Consider the following 9,117-nt stretch of genomic DNA (forward strand, 5'->3'; position numbering starts at 1 on the left):
CTATTGCAGCTGAACTGAATGATTGAAGGATCAGTAGTCCAGACAGAAGTCATATTTTAGATATAGATAAAGGCTGGCGGTGGGAGAAGTCACCTGCTGACTTTTTGGACTTTCTTGGGACTCCAGCCACAAGATTTCCATGTCATAGATTTTATGGATATTACTGCCCAGTACTTTTAACCTTGATTGATACACTATATTACCAAAAGTATTGGGACGCCTGCCTTTACCCGCACACAAACTTTAATGGCATCCCAGTCTTAGTCCGTAGGGTTCAATATTGGGTTGGCCCACCCTTTGCAGCTATAACAGCTTCAACTCTTCTGGGAAGGCTGTCCACAAGGTTTAGGAGCATGCCTATGATAATGTTTGACCATTCTTCCAGAAGCGCATTTGTGAGGTCAGACACTGATGTAGATGAGAAGGCCTGACTCGCAGTCTCCACTCTAATTCATCCCAAAGGTGTTCTATTGGGTTGAGGTCAGGACTCTGTGCAGGCCAGTCAAGTTCCTCCATCCCAAACTCGCTCATCCATGTCTCTATGGACCTTGATTTGGGCAAAGGTGCGCAGTCCGCAGTCATTTTGGAATAGGAAAGGGCAGTCTCTAAACACTTCCCACAAAGTTGGGAGCATGAAATTGTCCAAAATGTCTTGGTATGCTGACGCCTTGAGAGTTCCCTTCACTAGAAAGAAGGGGCCAAGCCCAACCCCTGAAAAACAACCTCACATCATAATCTCCCCTCCACCAAATGATTTGGACCAGTGCACAAAGCAAGGTGCATAAAGACATGGATGAGCAAGTTTAGGGTGGAGGAACTTGACTGACCTCAACATCTTTGGGATGAATTAGAGTGGAGACTGGGAGCCAGGCCTTCTCATCCATATCATTGCCTAACCCCACAAAAGCGCTTCTGGAAGAATGGTCAAACATTCCCATAGACACACTCCTAATCTTCATGGACAGCCTTCCCAGAAGAATTTAAGGTGTTGTGCAAGGGGTGGGCCAACGCAATAATGAACCCTATGGACTAAGACTGGGATGCCATTAAAGTTAACGTGCATATAAAGGCAGGCATCCTAATACTTTTGGTAATATAGTGTAAAAGCCAGCAACTCAGTGGACTCAAACATTGAAAAACTTTACTGGTTATACAAGTACATCCAGTAAAACAATGTTAATCCGATTCGGCCACTGTGGCCTTACTAATAGCCTACTGATGCTATGAGTAAGGCCACAGTGACTGAAACACATTAGTATTGTTTTACTGGATGTACTTGTGTAGCCAATAAAGGTTTTCAATGTTTGAGACCACCAAGTTGCTGGCTTACATCATTAAAAGTATTGAGGGACTGCACATCCTAACAACGAGCACCGGTCTTCACCCTTGGATAGCATCACCAGCAGTAGTTTTTGAGTGTTGTCTTCAATGATATTACTACCCTCTGCCCCCTTGGAGTCCTTCTTCTGCTGCAACAACGCAGGTGTGCCTAACCTTCCAGTTGCTTTGTGTACAACATAAAATCTTACATGGTGGGTGAGACCTCACACTACTAGATTTACTGAGAGACATAAGAAAATGTGACATGAATTTACATTTTGGATGGACTGTCACTCCAGTCAATGACAGTTCTGCACTTAAAGGAGAAGTACAGCCAAAGCTTGTTTGGCTGTACTTCTCCTGTGGACCCCAGGATTGAAGTTCATTACTACTGTGACCCCTTTTCAGCAGACAGCGGACTGAAGCCAGTCCAGGCTCAGTAATGTTTGCGACTATATGGATCCACCCATATGCCTCAACGAGCTGCCACTTTCACCCCTTCCACAGCCCAGTGCTCCAGTGAGCGCTGGAGGGGCAAAGCAGACACTGGTGACTGACAGTCACCAGCTCTCTGCTCAGGGAGCTCTGAGAACCGAGCATTTGAACACTCAGTTATCAAACTTAGATCCTGGGGAGATAGATGCAGCATTGGACCAATACTGCATCCGCCTAGGTAAGTATGAGTCTAAAATAAAAAGAAATCCCAAACTTCTCTTTTAAAGTGAAAGGCTTAAAAAACTGTGAATAAAAGCATAGAAAAAAAATAAGTATTTTAAATCCATACTTTCAGCATTTTTGTCTTTACAAAAATATTTTTATTCAGCTGTAACATGCTTCTAAACTTGCTAGAAAATCTGACTTCTTCAGGAAGAGTTAATTCCCTAGTAAAGTTTCCTAGTGCCTTATTGCACCCCATAGTCCCCTCCTTTTCTGAGGGTCTCTAATGACTCTCTGTACTGAGCTCTTCCACTTCACCCCTCACCTCCCTACATAACTTTAAAGGTAGGAGCTGGGGGAGGAGCAAAAGGGAATAATAAGCAGTGTCACTTGAGTGACAGCCGTGAGTCTCTTGGGGCTGCTGACATCATATCCAAGATGGCAGCACCCTGCAGCAGTCGTATGGCATAAATTACATAACATGCATAAAATACATTAAATGTGGATATAATCTTATGGGAAGAAAATTGTTAAAATGAATGGTCTGGAAACAGATTCTCTTTTCTCAAACTACTACTGTGCTCTACTGCTGACTTGGGCTTAATTTTCTGGTCCAGTAGGAAAATATCCAAATTTGGAAGATGTTTCTGAAACATGTTGAAAAGTCTGCTAAATGTGAATGCAATGGTCTGCATACAACCCAATGGCAAATCAAAACGGAAGCATAGCATTTTTTTAGTGACCATTCTTTTTAGCTATTATGGTAGTGTTTATTATTGCATTATTTTCATATAACTTTGACATTTTTACAAGGTTGCATTTCTATTTTTCTAGTGACACCATAGGGATTTGTGCATTTGACGCTATAATAAAAATAATAACTGCTGCGCCACCTGCTATACGTGTCATATTTTACATTGATCACCTTAATACAATCAAAGTAAATAAATAAACAATAAATACAATTACACAAAAGTCTCTTATGTTTTCCTTATTACATAAGACTCCCAGTCATATTCATTGTTCACCACATGTGTAATGTCTTTAAATGCTTTAATCCTTCAAATTGTGCTCAGTGATCCATACCACTTTTGTGCCTGCGTGCTCACCTCCAGATGTGGACCTGTAATGAGTCAGGTCATAAATGTCTTCTCCACTGGGGATCAACCTGGCACACACTTTCATGTTGTCACTGATGATATTCCTCCTCATTTGCTCCAAGAAGATAGTGTAGATCATCAAGAACAAAAGAGGTGTGTGCTCCCTTTAAAAGTTCCACCTTATATCTTCCTCCACTCTGCAACTGAGCTCACAGGACAGAGGAACCCCACAAAGTGTGAAATACCTTAAAAACGCTTTTAGGAAAAAAAAATTGCACTTAAATTAATACAGAATAGTTTAGCACTTCAAACTAACAGCGGGGCCATGGCTTCTTTGTCACTTCCGGCCTCAGTTGTCAATCACATCAGCCAGATTTTCCCTACGCGTGTTGGTCTAATCATGTGACTTCTTCAGGGTGGGCCAAGGGCAGTAAGGCTGAAGAGGAAAGGGCTAGATGATGGGGGACATGCACCAGCCAGGAAATTACAGCTCTATCTGACTTGCTTCAGCTCAGTGGCAACTGGCGGCAAACAACCACCCCCCCCCCCATCTGCCGGTCGGTCCAGCAATTACCCCCATCTAGGCAGCAGGCATCAGACATCAGGCATGGGGCAGTGGACATCAGGCAGCGGGCATCGAGCAGCGGTTCCTGTGTCCCTTTCCTCCATAATGGTGGCTGTGTGTCTCCTCCCCTCCTCCCAATTGTCCAACAGGATCACCTATCCTTTCAGCCAATTGGGTGATGGGTCTCAGACCCACTTCCTGATTGGCTGAGAGGAGGATCAGTGTTAGAATAGCGAATATTCATTCGCTATTCTAACACACCTGGCTGGGCTGTGAGTGCATACTCTGCACCCTGAGTCTAGCCTATTTCAAAGCCAATTAGAGCCTTTGGCCCTAATCAGTGCTTCAAAAAAACACCCCCACCATTGTAATTCATGCGCCCGGCGTCCTGCAAGGGGCCAGACGCCCTAAATTGACAGGGCGCCCCTGCTTCAGCTTCTAATGCAAACTGTGTGCAGTGAAATCAGACTGGGTATTTTCACTATAGGAAAGGAGCATGTACAACTGTGGAAGATTAATGGTAAGGATGGAGTTTTGCTTTAAATCATTCAATGTAGCTGCACTCCCATTTTTTACTGCAGTGCAATACATATCTTCTCTGAATCAAAGTAATCCGCTTTCCCAAGTTTTAGAGTTGTAAGATATGGGATTTATATAATCGTGACATCAAAGGGAAAGTTGTTCGTCTAGGAAGTAGATGAATAACCATATATGAATAAATTGCTCTGGTCTTCTAGAACTAAAAGAAAATAAAGGCTTCCCAGGCTAATGCTGGCCATACACTATACAAAAAAATCGTCCGACATTCGGTCATTTAGACAGTTTGTTCGTTTTTCAGCCAGTTAATGGGCACAAAATCGATAATCGTTGGGATGTGTTGAGCCGAAATTTTGGAAATTTTCTGACGAACGAAGGATAAATTGAAAGGTCAATATATTTCCCGTCTGAACTGTCTGCAGTAGCTATATGTAAAAAAAACTAACACAAAATGTATTAATTTATGTCCTATGAATGTTTTTTTTTTTTTTTTTTTTTTTTTTTTTTTACATGAAGGCACTATCGTTTGCGCTCATGGCTGAATGTTCCTTTTTTGAAAATGGGCTTGGCTGATTTTTGGTATAGTGTATGGCCAGCATAAGTTCTATGATCTCTTTGAGGGGTAATAATTGCCCACAAATGTTAAATATGACTATAGTCTACTCTACAGTACTCTACTAAGAAAAAAAGTTGGTTGGTAGAGCATTTCTAGAACCAAATCTCCATACATGGTTGGGAGGTAACATTTACCAACAGCACTAGAGCAAAGGGAAAACATAGGGTATATACAGTCATTACTTTATGACAGATTAAGTGAATAACATTAATTATGTTGTCACAATGACATCTGAAAGGCAGTGGGATATATTAGGCAGCAAGTAAACATGTTGTCCCTTAAAGGGGTTGTAAAGGTTTGTTTTTTATTTTCTAAATAGGTTCCTTTAAGCTAGTGCATTGTTGGTTCACTTACCTTTTCCTTTGATTTCCCTTCTAAATGTTTTTTTTTTCTTTTTCTGAATTTCTCACTTCCTGTTACCCCTCAGTAAACTTCACACCATCATCTGAGCGGTGTTTAGTCAGCCAGAACAGCTTTCTGAGGAGGAACAGGAAGTGAGAAATTCAGACAAAGAAAACAAAGAAAAAAAATTTTAGATGGGAAATCGAAGGAAAAGGAAAGTGAACCAACAATGCACTAGCTTAAAGGAACCTATTTAGAAAATAAAAAACAAACCTTTACAACCCCTTTAAGTTGCCCCTGGTGTTGAATTGGCCTCTAAAATTCTCCAGATCTCAATCCAATTGAGCATCTGTGGGATGTGCTGGAAAAACAAGTCCGATCCATAGATGCCCCACCTCACAACTTACAGGAATTAAAGGATCTGCTACTGACAGCTCAGTGCCAGATCCCACCTTGAGAGGTCTAATGTCTCAACAGGTCAGGGCTTTTTTGGAGACAAAAGGGGATCCTACTCAATATTAGGTGACTGATCCTTAATATCAATTATTTTTTGTAGCTCAAGTTCCTCACCATGCTACAAGCTATTCAGCACTGTCCTTGACATCTGCCATTTCAAAGAATGCATCTCATGCATTGGGTTAGCTTCCCTGACCAGCCCCTCACCAAAATATGGCTACGCTGGATCAGGTCTTTTGGTCGTTTTAGCAAGGACACACCCACAACCCTTAATGAGTAAGAAAGGTAGTGGTGCGCTGTACACAAGGAGGATATATCTATTGATAAAAGCAGTATATAAAATTCGCAATGGGGGGATATCCAGTAAACAATACAGGTCTGGGTATGTCTATGTAACTAGTTTAAACAGCAACACTCATTTCTACTAATAGTCCACAACATAAATACATAAAATAGTGAAAATTCGTATAAAATCCAAAGTGCAAGGTGTTGCGATCCTTGGATATAGATAGATATATCCTCCTTGTGTACAGCGCACCACTACCTTTCTTACTCATTAGTCCCCGGGGTTCAGATATTTCCCTTTCAGTGTGTGCAGCAGTACCCTATCTCCCTCTATTTCCCTGACGTGGCGCAGGAATACTTCTTTTCCACTGATTTTTACACCCACAAACCTTGTTCTCTAGAATGCAATACCCTACCTATTTATTTTCTTGGCACTGAAGTTCTCTTCCATGTAAAGCTGGCATGACTACAGCAACAGATAAAAACTTCAAGATGCACTTGTGGTCTTCACCCATATTTCAAAACTCAATCAGAAAGTGGCTTGCTACACTCCTGGAAATTTTTCCATATATTCTGAGAGTCTTGTATCTGTAGAGGGAATCTATCATACTTTACATATATAATTACTGGCAGAATTATATTTTGTAAAAGTCTTAGCCATGATGATGTTTATTCATTGGCTTCTGCAGGTGTAAAGTTGGTGCAATAACGATTTTGAATTTCACCTTTTTGGGGGCAGGGGTTTTATTTGGGAAATTGTATAAAACTCATGTAATGTAGGCCCTTATACTTTCTCCTAGGGTATTTCAGCTTCAATGGTTGAACCAGGTAGATGTCACATTGTCCCTTTTTGCAAGTGAGGTTCCGATGAGTTTTGACAAGCAAGAAAGCAACTTCCATTAGGTAAAGTGGCAGCAGTGTTTTGGTGACTCGTGATCAGTGTGATGAAGGCCTTAGTTTATCTTTTAATAGAAATTTTATAGTTATAATTAAATAATTTAGGAAAAATAGACTTTGTGGAAAAAAAAGGAAAGCTTAGAAACTGGATAAATGCCCCCTTATGTGTTCTAAATATAATTAGCTTTTATAATTCTATGCATTCTGAATACATTGAATACAAAACCTAAGTACGTGCATCCTTCTCGTGTTTTGAAAGGAAATAGTTCAACATACTTCACATGGAAAAGGTCACCACTTACTCACCACTCATTTTCTTCCACTGCCAGCCTCATGTCAAGAATTTGGGATTAGGTTTCCTAACAGCTGTTCATGTTCACCAAGGATTTTGATAATGTTAATTAACAAAGGTAGGTTGACAAAGAGACCTAGTTTATTACCAGCGATTAAACTGTTGCTTTGATCCAGAGTGCCCAGCAGATAAAGTAAAACTACAAATGATGCATGTTCCACAGACTCCCATGTGACAGTGCTCAAGTGTGGCCATTGGCTGCTTAAAGTTCTGCATTGGTAGGAGCAGAGTCATGTTGCCCTGAACTACAATTTTTTCTCCCAGTTGGAGCCATAAGCCAGGGTGTTGGGGGAGCACAGGTCAAAGTAGCTGACACACCTTTTACCTTGACCAGACAATGCTGAGTGGTGAAGTATACAGTGGAAAAATATGAATTCCTCTTTTATATATCATTTTACTTATTCACTTGTCCAGTGTTTATGTCTGCTGAGACTTGGCTGAGAATCTGTGTTGCGCTTGTAATGTCTTCCTATGAGTACTTCTTTATCATTCACATCCCTGCCATTATTATACACATGACTAATTGAGACAAAAGGAGTGCCAACAATCTATCAACTGCCATGTCTCTCCGATCTTTTACATGTCTTGATCAGGACCTGGCCCCTCTACAGACATTTTTTGATGGTCAACTATAGTAAGGAAATGAGTTACAGTAGCCTCTTTTTTCCATTGAATGTCTGGGTCTCCCATAGGTCTACTCTGTGGATAGAAGCCCTGATAGATCACCTTCTTTGGAGCCATTTGCACCATAACAGGCAGCACATACAATATGGATACCTGTACCCGTAGTAATTGAGTTCCTTGTTTGTGTTTACAGTCACAGAAAGTTTTGTAACAGATACAGCCATGTTGGTCAAACAGACTCCCAGTCCTTCAAGAGAGTTATAATTGGGATTTTTTTTTAGCACAGTGTGTAAAGTGTCTAAAAAGTATTAGATCACCTACATTTTATTTATGCAGACCAAGAAGTTTACCTTAGACATCCTTTACCCAGGGTCTATAGCTATTAATGAAGGATTTTTGAGTGTATGTGGTAAAAACTCTCAATGGATACATGTTGATTGCGCTAGTAATGTGGAGCAACACAATGCATTTACTAACATGACCCCTTATTGTCAGAACTGTTTTGTTATCCACCAAAAAATGGTAGTAGAAGCACCACAGTTAGAATTTGTACCATGTTTTTATTGCTGTCTGTTTTACCATTAGGGAGATTCACCCTCTCAGTTTGTCCTGGTGACTGTCATCACTGATACAGAGAGCTGTGGGAAATCCATAATCTTATAGTTGTCATTGGTTTAGTGGCTGAGGGGAAATCTTTCAGCTGGGGCATCTGTTCCATTGACAACCAACTAATAGGGGAATTCCCAACACTGCAAACGTTTACTCTTACCTGCTGTTGTATCTCCAGTACACTAAAAATAAGAAAATCCCTCCAGTAGGACACAAAAAGCTATTTAAAAAATAATAATATCTGTCAGGAGTGTTTACCATTGCCTTTTTTGAAAATGAAGAAAATTATGTCTAGAAATACACTTTAAAGTGGATCTTCACCCTCATCATGAAATCCTCCTCTCCATCCCTCCCCCACTAGGCGAATGGTGTGCAGTCCCCTGTTGCTTCCTGGGATATGTGATGTGCATATCCCAAGGGACACTGAGAGCATTTATTCCAATCATTAAAGGAGGAGGAGGTGCAGGCCTAGCAGTGATCCTGAGCCCAGAGGAGTCAGTAGCCTCCTGATGATCTCACAGGAGGCAATGGTGGCACGGGGCCCAAGCAGTGGCTGCAGAGAAGATGATCTCAGCAAGACAACGCTGGATCCAGTGGGTGGGTGAGTATCTAGACTGTGCAGAACCCATCACCAGGAAAGCAGGGAATACAAATTAATAAATAAATGGGGGGAGGGTGAAGATTCCCTTCAATCTCCCATGACTTCTAGGGTGTTGGTCATGCCCATCATAATCCTAAATTACAAACAACACATGAG

Source organism: Lithobates pipiens, unplaced genomic scaffold (genome assembly GCF_037356315.1).
Source record: "Lithobates pipiens isolate NorthernLeopardFrog02 unplaced genomic scaffold, aLitPip1_a1.2 Scaffold_16, whole genome shotgun sequence".
Classification (NCBI taxonomy): Eukaryota; Metazoa; Chordata; class Amphibia; order Anura; family Ranidae; genus Lithobates; species Lithobates pipiens.